Here is a 6,400-nt window from a genome sequence, read left to right as displayed (position 1 = left end):
ACATCACGCGATTCTTATCTATGTTTTTGCATATCGAGATAAGAGTGCCGTTATGTAAAAGCTTCTTCTCTAGCATAGTTAGGGCTATATTTGCATAGGAGAGCTTTGACATTATTTGACGAGCTTGAAAGCAATACGGCTGCAATCATAAGCCAAGTTTAATAAATATTTAAATAGTGCTGAAAATAAATAAAATCAAATCCCAGACGAATTATCGGGATTCATTTAATAGTGTTTAGTTATTTTATGCCAGGTATGTTATAAATTCAGTGCAGTGCAGTTTTTTTCATGAATTTATTACCCCCCCAGTGCCACGTGCCAGTGCGGCTAGTACCAAATTATGTAAGCGGCTAGCACCAGATTTTTATACCCTTGCAGAGGGTATTATAATTTTGGTCAAAAGTGTGCAACGCAGTGAAGGAGACATCTCCGACCCTATAAAGTATATATATTCTTGATCAGGATCACCTCCTGAGTCGATATGAGCATGTCCGTCTGTCCGTCTGTCCGTCTGTCTGTTTCTACGCAAACTAGTCTCTCAGTTTTAAAGCTATCGAGTTGAAACTTTGCACACACCCTTCTTTCCTTTGCAGGCAGTATATAAGTCGGAACGGCCGGGTTCGGTCGACTATATCCTATAGCTGCCATATAACTGATTGATCGGAAATGCCATAACTTTGGTGTTTTTTAAGTTAGAGGGTTGGGAGTTTCTACACATGTTATATTTGACCAAAATATCTTATGTACAAAATTTCGTAAGGATCGGCCGACTATATCCTATAGCTGTCATAGAACGATCGAAATTGGCATAACTTTGGTGTTTTTTAAGTTAGAAAGATGGGATTTGGTACAGATTATATTTTGGGTAAAACAATCTGATCTGCCAATTTTCATAAGGATCGGCCGACTATAAACGATCCGCTATATATCTAATAAAATTTGATGGGTGGCGCCACCTAGCGGACTGCGACTGAACTGCAAGGGTATATCAACTTCGGCTCCGCCCGAAGTTAGCTTTCCTTTCTTGTTTTTTAATCGGCTAGTACAGGATTATGTAATCGTCTAGCACCCTATTATGCAACCGGCTATCTGGAGGCCGAAATGGATGAAATATGGGAATTAACTAGTGCAGAGATTCTACGCGGGATCGCAATCTTTTGATAAATATTTTTTGGATTCGACGACAAGCCCCCTTTTCGCTACACGGAGAGAAAACTCCGGCGAATTATTTATAAATTTGTAACTATAAGAAGTGCAATTATGTGTATATTGGCCTGCTGAAATTTATACAAAGCTTTCAAATCCCTTATGTTAATTATGAAATTATTCTGCGGGAAAAAATATTGTATCTTAATGCGAATTTTGCACACCCTTTAGTTTTTTTTCTTCAATAATTAATATCTGAATATCCTTTGTTATTTAATTATAAATATATAGATTTATGTATATATATATAAGTGATATGAAAATATAAGGGAAAGAATTTAGATTGAATTAAATAATGATAACTTTGCGATAATATTCGAGCATGGCCAGGCTAATTTATTGTTCTATTTAAATTAATAATTATAAACATCTGTAGCTATTCCTGTCCTTGAGCTCAACGGCGGCGAACATCGGTGAGTGAATATCCCTAAATTAAATTTTAATAGTTTTGCGAAGCAAACAGTAAATTTTAGCAAGGCATGAATTGAATAATTTTAGATTAATAATAATTTTAACTAATGAAATCGCAAATTTTATAATTCCTAATTTAATTACTACATTAATCCCAAACGTAGTTAAACTGATTTATTGAATTTAACCTAATATTTTTAATTCTCTTCTATATATATCTAAATATAAATTGATATATACATATATTTTAATATGAATTCTAATGAAATTATATAAAGTAGCTGTTAAGGAGAAATTTTATAATGAAATAGAAATACCCGACTGGGAAAAATGAATCAAGTTCGCTCCAATTTAAATTTGAGTATTAGGAACTCCTTGCAGGCTTAAGGCCATTACAGATCCGCCACCGAAACTTCAAATAGCCATGCTGGAACCACAATAGGTATCACATAGGATTGTGATATGGGGCGAATCCAACGTCGTAGATCTCGCCAAGGTCGGGTGGGTTAAGAATAGGGTATAATGAACATCTAATACCCTACAACTGATCAAAGTCATTCTCTCTCTCTCTCTTCTGAGCCTGTTTGCCTTTTAGGTGATTTGTTTCCTTAGTTTTCTTTTGGATTTGAGTCAGTAGGACAATCATCCGGGTTTTCTTTATTAATTAGCATCTAGTTAGTGCACTTAAATTTATTTTGATTATGTGTAGTATGGATACGTGAAAAGAACCACCCCCATCCGTCGAGCTTAGTCTAAGATCACAAGAAGTGCACGCCCTTCACTCCCATCCATACGTCCCCAAGGTATATCCTCTGGACCTTGCAGTAGATCTTGCAATTTGGTTCTGTTTAACTACAGCCCGTACACCCCCACGTTAGAAGTTGGCTAACAACGTAGGGAGTTTAAACCACACCCACACATTACAAAATTGGCGCCCAAACGGTGAGGCCTGGTTAGAGTTATCTAGTCAGTTTCCTTTTTTTTCATATCGTCTTTTGTGGAACTGCAAGAGGCTAGAGTTTTTTTGGCATCTTGACCCATTAGACAATGATATATCGTAGTAGTATTTTTTTTTTAGTAAAACCTATTAGATCTGTTTAACTTGAATTTCGATGGAATTCACCAACTGTTCGTCTTTAGGAATTGCGATGGCAGTTCAGCAGCTTGGACTGATCGACCAGAGCGACTGTTGTGTGTAACTTGACTTCTCCAAGTTGAATAATTTCAGATTTATCAGGTCCGAATAATAGATTCTGGTTAGGAATCGCAAGACGCTGGAAGAATTTTAGCTCTTGACCTACTGGATGTACATATTATCGGAAGTTTTACGAGTCAGTAATTTTTTTTAGTGTATCCCCAAACAGTATCAGAGAAAGAGAGATTTGATCAGTAAAGTGTTTCAGCACATTTCAGATTTCCGAAAAGCGCTATACGAATTTTGGTGGCGGATTGGTTTTGATTTTTTTTATTTGGCGTATTTTTAATTTTGGAGTTTTATAGTAATTTTTTTTTATATATTGAATAGATAATTTGATATTTTACCATGGCAGTACGACACAGCTTAGAGAATCCAGCAGAAGGCGTAGGAGAGCAGGAAACTATTTGTCGCGAACCTACGAGTTCAAACGATATGTTGGCTACGACTCCCTGTAATCATAAATTTCATTACAGCTGTTTAATGCCACTTTTACAAGTTAAATCAATTTGTCCCGTTTGCAGCAGTAGTTGCTCAGTGAACCGACTATCCCTTACTAACAATAACGTAACGGTTGAAATAAACGAGGCAGAGGCCTTAGGAGAAATGTTAGATCCCAGTCTTGAACCAATTAGAGCTAATCCATATAACAGAGGGAAAGGTGCTACAGCAAGAAAAGGGGTAAAGACAAGGTCTATGCAACGTAAGGGACAGCGAAGTGACCCATACCTCGAGAGCGACAACCATCGAGAAGGGTTAGGCAGAACCGAAATAACGGATTTAGTACAATCATGTATACAAGCTCAACAAAACAACATGTTGCAGAATATATCCCAAATTATTAACTCATCGATAGAACAAGCTCTAAAAAGCAAAATGACTTCCCTTAATATCGAGTCAACAGAACAAGACCAAAGGTCACCTAGCGTTCCCCGATGCTTTGACGATTACCAATCGTAATTACCACCCATTCAGAGAAATATCAGTCATCATAGTGAGACATCAGCCGGAAATTCTAGAACGTCCAGTATTTCCCCCGAAAAAGTCGCTAGCATTATACAAGGCTGGCGGATTAAATTCGACGGTGCGCGAAACGGCATGCAAGTCGAAGACTTCCTATATCGTATTCGCTCCCTTACAGCACAAAATTTAGGAGGCGACTATCAACTTTTGTGTGATCATTTGTACTTGTTGTTCGCAGGAAAGGCGAATGAATGGTTTTGGAAGTTTCATCGTTCTCGTCCTAATTTCTCTTGGCAAACCTTCCAACAGGAATTTCGAGAAAAATTTCAGGAAGTGGACTCCGATATGGACATTTGGGACTTGATCAATGTTAGACGACAGTCAGAACACGAACCATTCGAAGAATACCAGTTCGCTGTAGAAACTTTGTTAGGTAGACTAAAGATTCCCATATCCGAACAATCTACCGTACGAATTCTTATCAGAAATGCAAAGATATCGTTACGTTACGAGTTGATGCATTTAGGTATTAACACCATTGCTAGATTACGTGAAGAAATTCGTACTCAGGAGCAATTTCAAAAGCACGTCAAGGCCCAATCCTTGAAACCGAAGATACCAAATCGTTCCGTTTCAGAATTATTTGGCACTTCAGCAGATGAACTAGAAATGGAAGTAGACGAAATCCATAAGAGGAAGATGGTTTGCTGGAATTGTCAGAAGCCAGGTCATAGGTTCGACGATTGTATGGAGGTCCGATCAGTATTTTGTTATGGCTGCGGAGCCAAAGATGTTTATAAGCCAAAATGCTCTCGGTGTAACCCGTCGGAAAACCGTCAGCGGGATGCGCAGAACACCACCTATCTGACGCATCCTTAAAATCCAAACCAATAGTTAAAGAAAATTATTCTCAAACGGAATTTACAACACCTATTCCAGAGAATAACAAAGTTCAGCAAGAGGCAGAGCCCCTTTGCGCAGTCACCGAACATCACTCATTCGTACCTCTACACCTTCGATGGAAAAGGTACAATGAAGCAAAGTGTCGCATATTCGGATACCCGAAGACGACGGCCAAACTGAAACCAAGACGTTCAACCACTCGGTTGAAGTTATTTTGGAAAAATGTTACCAATACCAGGAAAAAGTTAGTTTCCTCTATATTTTTTAACTCCAATGATAGGTTGTATACCGATATTATTATAGGAGAATGGAACTATGTTGCATTACTCGATTCGGGAGCATCAGTAAGTTGCTTAGGCGGAAAAGCAGCTACCGAAATCATGAGCAATCACCAACTTAAAAAATGTTCGGGAAATATCCGAACAGCCAATAATAATAAATGTCCCGTGGTAGGGAAATATGTAACTAATATTTCTTACCGTGACAAAATAAGACCTATTGAATTTTATGTTATCCCAACATTAAGTCAGGATGTTTATTTAGGAATTGATAAGGTTGCAGAATTAGATACTGAGAGGGATGAACAAAAGGGAAGCCCAAAAATACACCTTTTGTCACCTGATCAACAAAGCAACCTTGATAAGGTCATCAGTAAATTTCCATCATTCGATAGGGAAGGCTTGGGTCGTACCCATCTCATGGAGCACGTTATCGAGGTAGGCGAAGCAAAGCCAGTAAAGCAGAGACATTGGCCTATATCCCCTGCAATTGAAAAATTAATGTTTGAGGAAGTAGATAGGATGTTGGAATTAGGTATCATAGAGGAATCGAAAAGCCCATGGAGTAGTAACAGTGTCATTGTAAAACGAGGAGAAAAGATTCGTCTTTGCCTCGATTCCAGAGTGATTAATAAGGTAACTATAAAGGACGCCTATCCACTACCACATATTGACGGAATTCTCAGCCGTTTACCACCAGCACGTTACATAACCGGCTTAGACATGAAGCACGCTTTTTGGCAGATCCCTCTGGAACAAAACTCTCGGCAGTACACCGCGTTCACAGTTCCGAACAGGCCTTTATACCAATATAAAGTAATGCCTTTTGGTCTGTGCAATGCACCTCAGACACTTTGTAGATTAATGGACCTTGTGATCCCGGCTCACTTTCGTACAAGAGTTTTTGTTTACTTAGACGATCTTTTTATCTTATCGGAAGACTTTGAGTCGCATATGCAGCTTCTTCAAAAAAGTGGCTGTATGTCTAAGGAAAGCCAATTTGACAATAAACGTCGCTAAGTCTAACTTTTGCATGCGAGAAGTAAAATATTTAGGATTCATCATTGGATATGGTCAGCTTAAAACAGACAACGAGAAAATAATAGCTATCAATGAATTCCCCGTCCCCACTTCCGTCAAGCAACTGCGACGATTTTTAGGTTTAACAGGATGGTATAAACGCTTTGTGGACAATTATGCAACTGTTAGTTTCCCGTTAACTCAGTTGCTACGGAAAAATAGACAATTAGAATGGACCCAGGAGGCAGATAAAGCATTTGCTGAGTTGAAAGGAAAGCTAACCTCAGCACCGATACTGCACACTCCCGATTTTTCTAGACCCTTCATACTACTGTGCGATGCAAGTATATATGGAGTGGGATGTGTCTTGGCACAAGCAAATGCTAACGGCAACGAAATGCCGATTGCCTATATGTCCGAGAAA

At 38.5% G+C, this 6,400-nt stretch overlaps 1 long non-coding RNA gene across 1 annotated transcript; it reads left to right on the top strand.

Moving 5' to 3' along the window:
• Positions 1–231: 231 nt before the first annotated feature.
• LOC116655452 lies at positions 232–1,140 on the top strand. Its single transcript, XR_004310525.2, has 3 exons — positions 232–253; positions 310–342; positions 1,067–1,140. It is a non-coding gene; the product is annotated as an uncharacterized LOC116655452 (long non-coding RNA).
• Positions 1,141–6,400: the final 5,260 nt, after the last annotated feature.

The sequence above is a fragment of the Drosophila ananassae genome (assembly GCF_017639315.1).
Source record: "Drosophila ananassae strain 14024-0371.13 chromosome Y unlocalized genomic scaffold, ASM1763931v2 tig00000255, whole genome shotgun sequence".
In the NCBI taxonomy this organism is placed as follows: domain Eukaryota; kingdom Metazoa; phylum Arthropoda; class Insecta; order Diptera; family Drosophilidae; genus Drosophila; species Drosophila ananassae.
The sequence above is the reverse complement of the archived record's forward strand: the minus strand, read 5'-3'. Positions and strand labels throughout refer to the sequence as shown.